Here is a 15,571-nt window from a genome sequence, read left to right as displayed (position 1 = left end):
CAGAAGCAAGGTGTGGCTTCCTCCCATAGGGAAGGGGACCACCTGGTTTGATGAACAAGCAAGATCTGATCTAGGGAGAATGAGGAAGAAGGCAGGGAGATTGGAGGTGTGTGGGGGGCGGTGGGCAACACCAGGACCAACATACAACATTACCTAGATGACCCCTCCATGACATAGGTGGAACCATGAGAGAAAGAATGGATTAAAGGTATAACCTTTTATGAGAAAAGAGAACCTGGCCCAGGAATAAGAGTGAAGAAAATGTCAAGTGCCTGAACTCAAAACAGTAGGTACAAAGGTAGACCAAGTCTTGTAGGTATTTCCATCCATACATTATGTCACCTTAAGTGAAACTACCTACAATTCTCTCCATTCTTAACCAATCTCTCTACATTTGACTCTCATCTCAGCCACCAAAATCACTCCTGAAAATGGTACCAGATTAATCTGTGGAGGATGTTCAATAGTATGAAGGATCTGGACATTGCCTTGGATTGAGAGAGTTTTGAAAAATTGAGTGTGTACAGCTTACACAAGAGAACACTTGTGGTGGCATGCATGATTTTTAATGGGTTCTTCAAGTCCAGGAAGAAACTCCCTATGAGAGAAAATTATTTGTTTTATGAAGCCAAAGGAAAAAAACAAGAACAAACTCATTCAAATTTATGGTTCAGAACTCAGCAAGACCTTTGTGTCTTCAGAATGATAAACCTTATCAGAAAAACAGAGGTATACACAGGGTATATTGGAAAGGAACAGCACAAGGTTTACAGGAAGAGTCAGTATGCAAAATCAGGTCATCCATTTCTGACAGCCATGCTCTAAGGGTACTATCCAGTTCCAGAGGGAAAAAGAAGACATAGCAGGTGTCATTTCAGGTACAGCCAGGATTATGAACCCTAACATGAAGCATTCAGTTTTCTAACAGAGAAGTCAAGCTGGGTAACAGTGAGCTTACAATAGATGACGCTATGATGTCTCTGAAACTGTAGAGAGATGTATTATGAAGTAGAAAATATCAGCACAGAACCCTAGTGGAGGAGGAGGGAGTAGGCAGGACAAGTAGCAAGAGCAATACAAAGTTCAGTCTAAGAGGCACTGGTAACAAACACAGGAACTTCAGTCCAGGAAATAAACAAAAGTCTCAGAACTAGAAATCTAGATTAGTGTGAATATGGACTGCCTGACTGAAACTCTGAACCCTCACCTTGCAAAAAACATCAAGAGACTGGAATTGTCCGAAAATCCAAAAATAGTCAAGGGATTGGAATCAATAATTTGGATCAAAAAATATATTTCCTGGGTTCCTCTTAAACTTTAAACCCCTTTTAAACAGGGTCAGGTGGAAGATACACATCAAACTAAGGCAAAGCATGACCAAAGGCAAAGCAGAGGCATATGCAAGGATCTGTAGCCACACCACGGAGAGATGGGAAAACCATGGAGAGAGAGCATCTGATTATGCCTGTGGGGATCACAGAAGGCTTCACAAATGAGGCAACATGAGAGAGGAAAGTTGAATAATGGAACAGAATGTTCCAGAATGACTCACTAGCACTAAAAGGAACTCCAAACTCATAAAGTACAGAATTCTTGATGGAAAGCTAAAAAGAGATCAATATTAATGAAGCAGTGCAGAGGGATGAGATTTGAGAGGAAGGTTGGCCCCAGACTGTGGCAGGTCTTAAGTGCTCTTCTAGATAGCACTACATGTCAATAAGAGGTCAAGGAACTTGTTTAAGCACAGCAGTGACATGGATAGATTAGTGCTTTAATAGATTTCTTTCATAGTGTTCTGGGCATAGGAAGATGATGTGATAATAGAGTGAAGTAAGCATTAGATCAAGTCTTTACTGGAAAATTCTATCAAATATTTAAGAAAGAAACAATGACAATCCTTACAATAGAAATAATAATGCAAACTTTTAGAAAACAGAGGAAAAAGGAACACTTTCCAATCCATCTTACAAGGCCAGTATTAATCTGATGACGAAATCATATAGACAGTACAAGATAGGAAAATCCAAACCAAAGTCCCTCATGAGCAGAGATATAAAAATCCTTAACAAATGATTAGCAAATACTATCCAACGATATATAAAAAGATTATTATATCATGAGTAGGTGGAGCTTCCCCAAGAATGCACAGTAGTTTATCATTCAAAAGTAAATTGTCATATTAACAAAATAGTGAAAAGTATACATATTATATCATCATCTTAATAGAGACAAAAATAAAATCATATGGAAACAACATTTACTCATAATAATAATAGAAAAAATGCTCAGCATATGGGAAATAATAAGGAATTTCCCAAACATGGGGAAAAAAAGGCATTAATGTAAACCTTCAATATCATACATAATAGTAAAAAGTTGAGGACTTTCTCCCTAAAATCAGGATTATCAATGAATATTCATGATTGCACTACAGGTGTTAACCACTGAAATAAGACAAAAAATAAAATCTTAGGGATTGGAAAATAAGAAGTAAAATGTAATCACTTGCAAACAACATGGATGTATGTAGGAAAGCTTAAGATCTGTACTAATAATTGAATTTAGCAAGATAACATGATACAAAGTCAATACAAAATTGATTTTCTGCATTTCTACAAACTAGCTATGAAAAAATTTGAAAACTAAATTTACAGTTATTATGTACAATTGCATCAAAATATATCAAATACTCAGGGATAAACTTGGTAAAATATTTCTGAGTCCCTAAATCACTACTAAGAGAAATTAAAGATCTAACTTAATGGAGAGAAATACTATATTCATGAATTTGTATCCTTGAAAATTGCTCCAACTGTGAGAAGGGTGGGCAGAACATATCATGCAAATTGGTGGCAAAAGAAAGCTGGAATAGCAATATTTATACTGGACAAAATAGACTTTAAAACAAAGACTATAACAAGAAACAAAGAAGGGTACTATATAACAAAAAAGGACACTCCAACAAGATATAACCACTGTAAATATTTATGCACCCAACATAGAAGCACCAAAACACATAAAATAGTTAATAACAAATATAAAGGAACTAATCAATAATAATATAATAATAGTAGGGGACTTTAATGCCCTACTTACATCAACAGACAGAGCATCTAAACAGAAAATCAACAAGGAAACAATGGCTTTGAATGACACACTGGAACAAATAGGTTTGACAGATATATTCAGAACATGCCATCCTAAAACAACAGAATACAAATTATTCTCAAGTACATACAGAACATTCTCCAGAATGGATCACATATTAGCCCACAAAACAAGCCTCAACAAATACAAGAAGATCAAAATCCATGAATATTTTCTGAGCACAATGCTATGAAACTACAAATCAACAAGAAAAAAACCAGAAGGACCATAATACATGGAGGCTAAATAACATACTACTAAACAATGAATGGATCAAGCAGGAAATCAAAGAAGAAATTAAACAGTACATGAAAACAAATGAAAATGAAAACGCAATGGTCCAAAACCTCAGATGCAGCAAAAACAGTTCTAAGAGGGAAGTTTACAGCAATACAGGCTTACCTCAAGAAGCAAGAAAAATCTCAAATAAACAACCTAAATTGCACCAAAAGGAGCTAGATAAAGAATAAACAAAACCCAAAACCAGCTGAAGAAAGAAAATAATAAAGGTTAGAGCAGAAATAAATGATATAGAAACTAAAAAACAATAGAGCATATCAATGAAACCAGGAGATAATTCTTTGAAAAAAACATCAATACAATTGATAAACCATTAGCCAGACTTACCAAGAAAAAATGGAAAGGACTCAAATATATAAAATCATGAATGAGAAAGGAAAAGAACAACCAACACCACAGAAATACAAACAATTGCAAGAGAATATTATGAAAAACTATATGCCAACAAATTGGACAACTTTGAAGAAATGGATAAATTTTTAGAAACATATGAACTACCAAAACTGAAACAGAAAAAAATATATAGAAAATTTGAACAAACCAATAACCAGCAAAGAAATTGAGTAAGTAATTTAAAAACTCCCAATAAACAAAAGTCTAGAACCAGGTGTCTTCACAGGGGAATTCTACCAAACATTTAAAAAAGAGTTAATACTTATTTTTCTCAAACTATTCCAAAAAATAGAAAAGAAATGAAAACTTCCAAATTCATTCTATGAGGCCAGCATTACCCTGATACCAAAACCAGATAAAGACTCCACTACAAAAGAGAACTATAGGGGCACCTGGGTGGCTCAATCGGCTGGGCATCTGACTCTTGGTTTCAGCTCAGGTCATGATCTCACAGTTCACGGGATCGAGCCTCACATGGGGCTCTGTTCCAGCAGTGTGGAGCCTGCTTGGGATTCTCTCTCTCCCTCTCCCTCTGCCCCTCTCCCGTTCTCTCTCTCCCAAAATAAATAAATTTTTAAAAAGAGGAACTACAGGCCAATATCCCTGCTGAACATAGATGCAAAAGTTTGTCAACAAAATGCTAACAAACCAAATTCAAAATACACTTTAAAAAAATCATTCACCATAATCAAGTGGGATTTATTCCTGGGTTGCAAGGGTGATCCAATACTCACGAATCATTTATTGTGGTACATCACATCAATAAAAGAAAGAATAAGAACCACATGTCATTTCACTAGATTCAGAAAAAGCATTTCACAAAGTACAACATCTATTCATGATAAAAACCTTCAACAGAAAAAGGGAACATGCCTCAACATAATAAAGGACATCTATAAAAAACCCACAGCTAACATCATCCTTACTGGGGAAAAACAGAGTTTTTCCTCTAAAGTCAGGAACAAAACAAGGATGTCCACTCTTACCACTTTCATTCAACACAGTACTAGAAAGCCCTAACATCAGCAATCAGACAACAACAAATAAATAAAAAGCAGCCAAACTGGTAAGGAAGTAGTAAAACTTACACTATTTGCAGATAACATGATCCACACATAGAAAACCCAAAAAACTCCACCAAAAAAACAGCTAGAGCTGATCAACAAATTCAGTAAAGTCTCAGGATACAAAACCAATGTACAGAAATCAGTTACATTTCCATACACCAATAATGAAGCAGGAGAAAGAGAAATTAAGAAAACAATACCATTTAAAACTACACCCAAAATAATAAGATATCCAGGAAAAAAACCTAACCAAAGACGTGAAAGACCTATACTCTAAAAACTATACAACACTGATGAAAAAAATTGAAGAGGACACAAAAGAAATGGAAAGATATTCCATACTCACGGATTGGGAGAACAAATATTATTAAAATGTCCATACTATCCAAAGCAGTCCGCACACTTAACACAATCCCTATCAAAATACAAACAGGATTTTTTACAGAACTAGAACAAACAATCCTAAAATTTGTATGAAACCACAGAAGATCCTGAATAGCCAAAGCAACCTTGAAAAGAAAAGCAAAGCTGGAGGCATCACAATTCTGGACTTCAAGTTATTTTGCAAAGCTGTAGTGATCAAGACAAATGGTAATAACACAGAAGTAGATATATATAGATCAATAGAACAGAATGAAAAATACAGAAATAAACTCACAATTATATGGTCAATTAATCTTCAACAAAGCAGGAAAGAATATCCAATGAATGAATTGGATGAAGATAGTCTTTTCAACAAATGGTCTTGGGAAAACTGGACAGCCGAATGCAAAAGAATGAAACTGGACGACTTTCTTATACCAATCACAAAAATAAATTCAAAATGGATTTCCAAATGACATATTTGATAAAGGGTTAGTATCCAAAATAAATAAAGAACTTACAAAACTCAACACTCAGAAAACAAATAATCCAATTTAAAAATAGGCAGAAGACATGAACAGACATTTTTCTGAAGAAAACATACAGATGGCCAAGAGACACATGAAAAGATGCTCAGCATCACTAATCACCAGCGAAATGCAAATCAAAACTACAATGAGATATCACCTCTCACCTATCAGAATGGCTAAAATCAACAATACGATGAAACAACATGTGTTGGTGAGGATGTGGAGAAAAAGGAATACTAGTGCACTTTTGGTGGGAATGCAAACTGGTGCAGCCACTGTGGAAAATAGTATGGAGGTTTCTCAAAATTTAAAAATAGAGCTACCACACAATCCAGCAATCACACTACTGGGTATTTACCCAAAGAATACAAAAATACTAATTCAAGGGGATACATGTGCCCTTATGTTTATAGCAGCATTACTTACAATAATGAAGATATTGAAGCAGCCTAAATGTCCTTTGATTAATGAATGGATAAAGATGTGGTATGTATATATCTATATATCTATCTATCTATATAGAGAGATCTATATATATATAGATAGATGTATAGATATAGATATATATCTGTATCTATAGATACAGATAGGTATAGATATAAGTATATATAATGGCATATTATTCAGCCATAAAAAGAATGAAATCTTGCCATTTGCAACAGCGTGGATGGAGCTAGAGAGTATTATGCCAAGCAAAATAAGTCAGAGAAAGACAAACACCATATGATTTCACTAATCTGTGGAATTTAAGAAACAAAAGAGACAAGCAAAAGGGAAAAAATAAGAGAGACATACACACAAGCCAAGAAACAGACTTAATTATAGAGAACAAACTGATGGCTACCAGAGGGGGAAGTACAGGGAGTGGGGGGATGGGTTAAATAGATGATAGGGATTAAGGAGTGCAATTGTCATGATGAGCACAGGGTGATATATGGAAGTGTTGAATTACTATATTGTACACCTGAAATTAATATATAACACTGTATGTTAACTAACTGGAATTTTTTTAAAAAAACCTAAAATTAAATTAAAAAAAAAAAGTAAATGGTTAACCTAAAAAGACTTGAGTGACTACCTACTGGTGCTTTCCATGGGACTGGGGGCTGAGTACTTCTATTCCCTAAGCCAAGCCTTGACATACATCTAAGATCATTGGGGGCTATGGCAAAAGACATCAAGCCTTGATACACACAGGAAAAAAGTTTAAAAAGAGCCTCATGGAGGACCTAGGGAGTATACAAGAAGGTCTAGGGCAATTCTGGGCTCCAATTTGTGCAACAGCCCAGGCCCCAGGGGAGAGGAGAAGTTGTACTCTCAGCAACAAAGGCATAAAAGACAGGTGTAGCCAAGAGAATAGAAGCAGTTACAGAAGGCAGTTCCATTTGGAGAGGATCTCTCCAGGACCTCCTAGCAGGGAGTAACCAGGGACCAAGGGGAGGGGAGGGCAGGGGGCTGTTTTCTTGCTCTGTTTTCCTAGGTCTTGCTTCCAGTTGCTCTGCCTCTCTTTCTCCCACTCCTTTGGCTTTCTCATCTTGCTTCCTTCATTTAATCCTTCTGACTTTGGCCCTCTTTTTCCTAAGATCTTGCCTACAGAGACAAAAGCCTGAGATCTGGAAAACCAGTGAGAAAAAGGAGACTCAGGTCTCCTCTGGACACGTTAGAGGGAGTAGAAACCCCTGTCTTACACACGAGCAACCAAATTCTGCCTCACAGAGCCTGACACAGGGGAGGTTTGCTGTCAAAGCTGAAAGAACGGTGCCAGCAGGAGATCCTCCCATTTAAATTATGGATCCAAGATCCTAAAAAGAGATAGTGATTGAATTTACCCATATCTGATTTTTTAAAAATCAATAACTAGAAATAGACATCAAATTATCATAATAATAGAGAACATTGGTCAGAAAAGTATTAGCCAGCAGTACACTGAAGGGAAAGTTCTAAAGACATTCTACTTCAAGTCTAGACCTAGACACAGATGTTGACTATCACTCTTTCTTTATATTGTTTACAAACTTATAAATGTTTTAATTTAAGATGCAAAATAAAAACTTACAATAGTCAATCTTATCTAATGATAGGAAATACATTCTTCTACCAAAAAAATGTGGGGAAAAAAATTACTGAAAAGCAATTTGCCTTGGAAAGTAAAAGAGCTCTATTTTGAGAAATGTCTTAAAACTTTAACAATAGTCATTAGAAGGTTTCGTAGGTAACAAGCCAATTAGGAAATACAAAGAGAGACAAAAGTAATAATAATAGAAAACATCCCCAAAATATCTATAACAAAAAGGAAAAACACAGATTTCTCAATGGAAAGAATCAATGGGTAAAGACATCAGTTCTCCCATAACTAATTTGTATTTTTTTAAATATAATACTCCAGGGGCGCCTTGGTGGCTCAGTGGGTTAAGCGTCTGACTTCATCTCAGGTCGTGATCTCATGTTTGTGATCTCATGGTTTGCGGGATCTCAAACCCTCATCAGGCTCTGCACTGACTGTGCAGAGCCTGCTTGGGATTCTCTTTCTCCCTCTCTCTCTGTCCCTCCCCTGCTCTCTCTCTCTCTCTCTCTCTCAAAATAAATAAACTTTAAAAATATATATAATATTCCAAGAAAATAACATTTAAATTAATTAACATTAATTTAAAACATTTTTTGAAGTTATTACTAAGAATTTCCCCTACCATGTGGTAAATACATGTTTTTAGTGACACTAAAAACAGAAAAGATTGTCCTGGGAGGCAGTGACCTTTGAATATATGTTGGAATTTAATATAGGACTAAAAAAGTGCATTCAGGATAGTGGGAGAAAAAGGCTTATTTACTGAATGGTGCTGGAACAATGGTTTAACTATTAGTGGGGTGAAATTAACGTACTTTTCACTCCATGTGAAATCTCAAATTCATTTAAAAATTAAATTTAAAATAAACTTCTGTAAAGAATATTCTAGTAAATACTTATTTAAATACTAGATTTTATATTATTAAAAGTTTAAAAGTCATGAAATAATATTAAAAAGTACAATTGTTATGACCACATAAAAATTTGTGTATGCATGTGAGTAAATCATTTTTTAGAAAAGACAGAATTTAATGGAAAATGAATTGGAGGAAATACTTCCAGAAAATTCAACAGAGGTAATACCCTTAAGATATAATGAAATTTTTTTAAGAAGATATAATGAAATCCATACAAATTAATAAGACTGTATACTCCAAACTGAGCACTTGAAAAACATTATTGCACTTAATACTACAAGGTAAGTTGCACATAAAGACAAAAGAGAAAACTAATGAAGAAGCCCATAAATGGAAAATATATCTTTGAAAATGTCAAAGCTCACTCAACAGTGAAGTGAAAACTGAACCAAAATTGAAATATCACTTTTACTCACTCTATTAATAAAGACTTTTAAGTTAAATTTCCTAATTTGGAATGTGATGAAATGGATGGATATGATGAAATAAACACAGTCTTAAACTCTGGGTGTGTAAAGTACTACAATGTCTCTATGAAGAAACATTTCAGTATATTTCAAGATTATTTAAAATATCCATATTCTCCTACAGGGGCAGAATAACCTCTTGAAAGACAATTTGGGGGAGGAGCCAAGATAGCAGAACAGCATGGAAGCTTTTTGTGTGTCTCGCATCCATGAAATACAGCCAGACCAACACTAACCATCCTACACACCTACAAAACTGATTAGAAGATTAACACAACAATCTGCACAACCTGAACCACAGAATTCAGGAGGTATGCAGCACAGAGAGGTAAACTTGGGGAGCGAGAAGCTGTGATGGAAAGGGGGCCACTTTTGCGGGTGGAGAGAGGATGGAGACTGGGGAGGGGGGAACATACAGTAAAAGCACCCCTCCCCAAAAACAGCTGGAGAGAAAGTGGAAAATTGGAAACAGCCACAGGGACTAAACCAAAAAGGGAGAAAAGAGAAAGGAGAGGGTTTAGATTCCATTAAGACGGTAAACAAGGGGAGAGCAAAGGCTGCAACTCCACAGTTCAATACCTGGCGGTACTCTGGTGGGAAAGGTGAATCCCCAGGAACAGAGTGGGGTCCAGGAGGTTCTCAGGCCACACGGGGAAAAGTGGTTCCACTGCTGGAAGGACATTTGGTAGAGGCTGTTGAAGCCACCTGGCCCCAGCAGACCCCAGAAGGCAGCCACATTCGCTGGTGCTGGGGCAAGGTTGTTGAGGGTGAAGCCCAGTGCCAGATGTGTGTTGCAATTTTCCATGGTCCCTGAAATGCTGCTGCTACACTGTCTCATGATCTTTTTTAGGGGCGGGCTAGCAACTGGCCATAGTCTCAGGGCACCAGCAACAGCAGGGTCCAGTGGGCATTCCTGGGTGCAGCCGACATTCGGCCATTACTCATTCAGCCATTGCTCGGTGAGACCCTCCTGCAGACCAGACGGGCGGAGTGGGTCAAAGCCGCAGTCCTTCGGAAGTAAGGGCCCAGGGAAAATAGACACACCTGAGACAAAACTCGGGCGAGAGGTACTGCCTGGGGACTGGTCACGGAGAGTGGAAAAGCAGAGAGTCGATGAGAGCTAAAGACAGAGGACCGGTGCGCAATTGCTGATCGGGGAGAACAGACTGGGTGGCTGGGTGGCACCGTTTTTCACCACTCCCGTATATGCATACGCGTGTGCACCAACAAGCGCCGCAACAAGCCACCCCAGTAGGCTAGCAGCGCCATCTAGTGGAGAGCGGAGCTGTTACACCGGGCCCTGCCTAACTGGGCCAACTTCACTCTTCAAGAACACAAACCTCACTGCCTGCTTAATTTATGGACTACAAAGAGCTATATAGACTGACCAACCTCTAGGGGAAAACAAAGTAATTTCAGTCCTACTTCAATCTGTTAGCAGGTTCATCTATTCAATTTTTTTTCCCTTTTTCCTTTTTCTCTTTTACAATTCTTTTCTTTTTCTTGAATAAAGAGGAAAAAACTCATTTTTATTTTTACTAAAAATATCTCTCTTTAATTTTTATTACTATATTTTTTGCTTTTGTGTAAATTTTCTTTTTTACTTTTATCCTTTTATTATAGTCTACTTCAGTGTACTCACCTTTTCAAATTTTCAAACAATTTCCTTTTTTTTTCTTTTCTTCTCTTTTTCCTTTCTTTTCTTTTTCTTGAATGCAGAAACAGAAAAACTTCATTTTTACTTTCAATTTCTTTTAAATATTTTTATTTAATTTTTATTACTATATTTTTTGCTCTTATGTAAATTTTTTCAAATTCTATCTTACTCCCATCATTTTATTTCAGTCTACTACAGTGTATTCACTTTTTCAAATTTTGAAACAATTTTTGTCTTTACTTTTATTTTTTCTATTTTTTATCTTTTTTCTCTCTTTCTTTTCTTTTTTCTTAAATACAGAAAACGAAAAAGTTCATCTTCCTTTTTAATTTTTATTAAAAACATTTTTCTATACTTTTTTGTACTATATTCTCTACTTTTGTGTATTTTAGTCCACTTTAGTGTATTCACTTTATCAAATTCTCAAACGATTTCCTTTTTTTTCTTCTCCCCTCTTTTTTTTTTTTTTGTTCATTTGTTTGTTTCTCTAATCTGTCAAACCACTTTCAACACCCACACCAAAACACACCTAGGATCTAGCATCATCTATTCGATTTTTGTGTGTCTGTGTTTTTAATTTTAATTTTTTTTAATTTTAATTTTTTTAATTTCAATTTTTCTACCTCATTAATTCCTTTTCTCCCTTCAAAATGAAAAAAACGATGGAATTCGTTCCAAAAGAAAGAGCACGAAGAAACGACAGCCAGGGATTTAACCAACACAGACACAAGCAAGATGTCTGAACCAGAATTTAGAATCACGATGATAAGAATACTAGCTGGAGTGGAAAATAGATTAGAATCCCTTTCTGCAGATATAAAAGAAGTGAAAAATAGCCAAAATAACATTAAAAATGCTATAACTGAACTGTAATCATGGATGGATGCAGTGGCGGCAAGGATGGATGAGGCAGAACAGAGAATCAGCAATATAGAGGATGAACTTATACAGAATAACGAATCAGAAAAAAAGAGGGAGATTAATAAAAAAGAGCACGATTTAAGAATTAGAGAAATCATGGGGTGCCTGGGTGGCTCAGTAGGTTAAGTGTCTGACTTCAGCTCAGGTCATGATCTCAGGTTAGTGAGTTCGAGCCCCACGTCGGGCTCTGTGCAGACAGCTCAGAGCCTGGAGCCTGCTTCAGATTCTGTGTCTCTCTCTCTCTCTGCTCCTCCCCTACTCATGCTCTGTCTCTCTCTCTCTCCTTCAAAAATAAATAAAAACATTTAAAAAAAAAGAATTAGAGAAATCAGTGAGTCATTAAAAAGGAACAACACTAGAATCATAGGGAAGACAGAGAAATAGGGGTATAAAGGTTATGTGAGCAAATCATAGCGGCAAAGTTTCCTAACCTGGGGAAAGACACAGACATCAAACTCCAGGAAGCACAGAGGACACCCATTAAATTCAACAAAAACTGACCATCAACAAAGCATATCATAGTCAAATTCACAAAATACTCAGGCAAGGAGAGAATCATGAAAGCAGCAAAGGAAAAAAAGTCCCTAACCTACAAGGGAAAAAAGGTCAGGTTTGCAGCATACCTATCCACAGAAACCTGGCAGGCCAGAAAGGAGTGGCAGGATATATTCAGTGTGCTGAATCAGAAAAATATGCAGCCAAGAATTCTTTATCCAGCAAGTCTGTCATTCAAAATAGAAGGAGAGATAAAAAGTTTCCCAGACAAACAAAAAGTAAGTGAGTTTGTGACCAGTAAACCAGCCCTGCAAGAAATTTTAAGGGGGACTCTCTGAGGGGACAAAAGATGAATATATATATATATATATATATATATATATATATATATACACCAAAAGCAACAAATATTAGAAAGGACCAGAAACACCACCAGAAATTCCAATTCTACAAGCATCATAATGGCAATAAATTCATATCTTACAGTCCTCACTCTAAATGTCAATGGATTCAATGCTCCAATCAAAAGACATAGGGTAACAGAATGGATAAGAAAACAAGATCCATCTATATGCTGTTTACAAGAGACCCACTTTAGACCTAAAGACACCTTCAGATTTAAAATAAGGGGATGGAAAACCATCTATCATGCTAATGGTGAACAAAAGAAAGCCAGAGTAGCCATACTTATATCAGATGATCTAGGCTTTAAAATAAAGACTGTATCAAGAGATGCAGAAGGGCATTACATCATAATCAAGGGGTCTATCCACCAAGAAGACCTGACAATTGTAAACATTTATGCACCAAAGGTGGCAGCACCCAAATATATTAATTAATCACAAACATAAAGAAACTAATTGATAGTAATACCATAAAAGTAGGAGACTTCAACACCCCACTCACAGCAATGGACACATCATCTAATCAATAAATCAACAAGGAAACAATGGCTTTCAATGACACATTGGACCAGATGGACTTAACAGATATATTCAGAACATTTCATCCTAAAGCAACAGAATATACATTCTTCTCAAGTGCACATGGAAAGTTCTCCAGAATAGACCATATGCTGGGACACAAATCATCCCTAAGTAAGTACAAAAAGATCGAGATCATACCGTGCATATTTTCAGACCACAACGCTATGAAACTCGAAATCATCCACAAGAAAAAATTTGGAAAGGTAACAAATACTTGGAGACTGAAGAACATCCTACTAAAGAACAAATGGGCTTACCAAGAAGTTAAAGAGGAAATTAAAAAGTATATGGCAGCCAATGAAAATGATTACACCACAACCAAAACCTCTGGGACGCAGCAAAGGCAGGCATAAGAGGACAGTATATAGCAATCCAGGCCTTCCTAAAGAAAGAAGAAAGGTCTCAGATACACAACCTAACCTTACACCTTAAGGAGCTGGAAAAAGATCAGCAAATAAAACCCCAAACCAGCAGAAGACAGGAAACAATAAAGATTAGAGCAGAAATCAATCCTATCGAAACCAAAGAAACAGAACAGATCAATGAAACCAGAAGCTGGTTCTTTGAAAGAATTAACAAAATTGATAAATCACTAGCCGCTTTGATCAAGAAGAAAAAGGAAAGGACCCAAATGAATAAAATCAAGAATGAAAGAGGAGAGATCACAACCAACACTAAAGAAATAAAAACTATAATAAGAGAATATTATGAGCAATTATATGCCAATAACATGGGTAATCTGGAAGAAATGGACAAATTCCTAGAAACATATACACTACCAAAACTGAAACAGGAAGAAATAGAAAATTTGAACAGGCCCATAACCAGTAAGGAAATCGAAATAATAATCAAAATTCTGCCAAAAAAGAAGAGTCCAGGGCAAAAAGGCTTTCCAGGGGAATTCTACCAAACATTTAAGGAAGAGTTAACACCTATTCTCTTGACACTGTTCCAAAAAATAGAAATGGAAGGAAAACTTCCAAACTCATCCTAGGAAGCCAGCATTACCTTGATTCCAAAACCAGAGACCCCACTAAAAAGGAGAAATATAGATCAATTCCCCTGATGAACATGGTTGCAAAAATCCTCAACAAGCTATTAGCCAACCAGATCCAACAATACATTAAAAAAATTATTCACCACGTCCAAGTGGGATTTATACCTGGGATGCAGGGCTGGTTCAATATCTGCAAAACAATTAACGTGATTCATCACATCAGTAAAAGAAAGGACAAGAACCATATGATCCTTTCAATATATGCAGAGAAAGCATTTGACAAAATACAGCATCCTTTCTTGATAAAAACCCTCAAGAAAGTAGGGATAAAAGGATCATACCTTGAGATCATAAAGCCATATAAAGCAATCCAATGCTAACATCATCCTCAATGGGGAAAAACTGACAGCTTTCCCCCTAAGGTCAGGAACAACACAGGGATGTCCACTCTTGCCACTGTTATTCAACATAGTATTGGAAGTCTTAGCCTCTGCAATCAGACAACACAAAGAAATAAAAGGCATCCAAATCGGCCACGAGGAGGTCAAACTTCCACTCTTTGCAGATGACATGGTACTCTGTATGGAAAACCCAAAAGATTCCACCAAAAAACTGCTAGAATTGATTCATGAATTCAGCAAAGTTGCAGGATATAAAATCAATGCACAGAAATCGGTTGCATTCCTATTCACCAAAAATGAAGCAACAGAAAGAGAATCAAGGAATCAATCCCATTTACAGTTGCACAAAAAACCATAAAATACCTAGGAATAAATCTAACCAAAGAGGTGAAAAATCTATACACGGAAAACTATAGAAAGCTTATGAAAGACAATGAAGAAGACACAAAAAAATGGAAAAAGATTCCATGCTCCTGGATAGGAAGAATAAATATTGTGAAAATGTCAATACTACCCAAAGCAATTTTCATATTCAATGCAATCCCTATCAAAGTAACACCAGCCTTCTTCACAGAGCTAGAACAAATAATCCTAAAATTTGTATGGAACCAGAAAAGACCCTGAATAGCCAAAGCAATCTCGAAAAAGAAAACCAAAGCAGGAGGCATCACAATCCCAGACTTCAAGCTATACTACAAAGCTGTAATCATCAAGACAGTATGGTACTGGCACAAGAACAGACACTCAGATCAATGGAACAGAATAGAGAACCCAGAAATGGACCCACAAACGTATGGCCAACTAATCTTTGACAAAGCAGGAAAGAATATCCAATGGAATAAAAACAGTGTCTTCAGCAAGTGGT

The 15,571-nt window shown here is 36.3% G+C and overlaps 1 protein-coding gene across 6 annotated transcripts in view; it reads right to left on the bottom strand.

The window, feature by feature from the left end:
* The window catches only part of LOC147576692 (olfactory receptor 52L1), a 455,531-nt gene that overhangs the window by 373,386 nt on the left and 66,574 nt on the right, over window positions 1-15,571 (bottom strand). For 5 of the 6 annotated variants that reach the window (XR_015241052.1, XR_015241051.1, XM_086678140.1 and 2 more), the window contains exon 1: window positions 9,829-10,217. The exons of the other annotated variant lie outside the window; for it this stretch is intronic. The gene's annotated coding sequence lies outside the window, so the exon portion shown is untranslated. Of the gene's footprint in view, window positions 1-9,828; window positions 10,218-15,571 lie in introns of those variants that run through there. 6 annotated transcript variants of the gene reach the window in all.

This window comes from Puma concolor, chromosome D1 (genome assembly GCF_028749965.1).
Source record: "Puma concolor isolate L17-30 chromosome D1, mPumCon1.1.hap2, whole genome shotgun sequence".
Classification (NCBI taxonomy): domain Eukaryota; kingdom Metazoa; phylum Chordata; class Mammalia; order Carnivora; family Felidae; genus Puma; species Puma concolor.
Note: the sequence above shows the minus strand (reverse complement) of the source record. Positions and strands in the feature narration are given on the sequence as shown.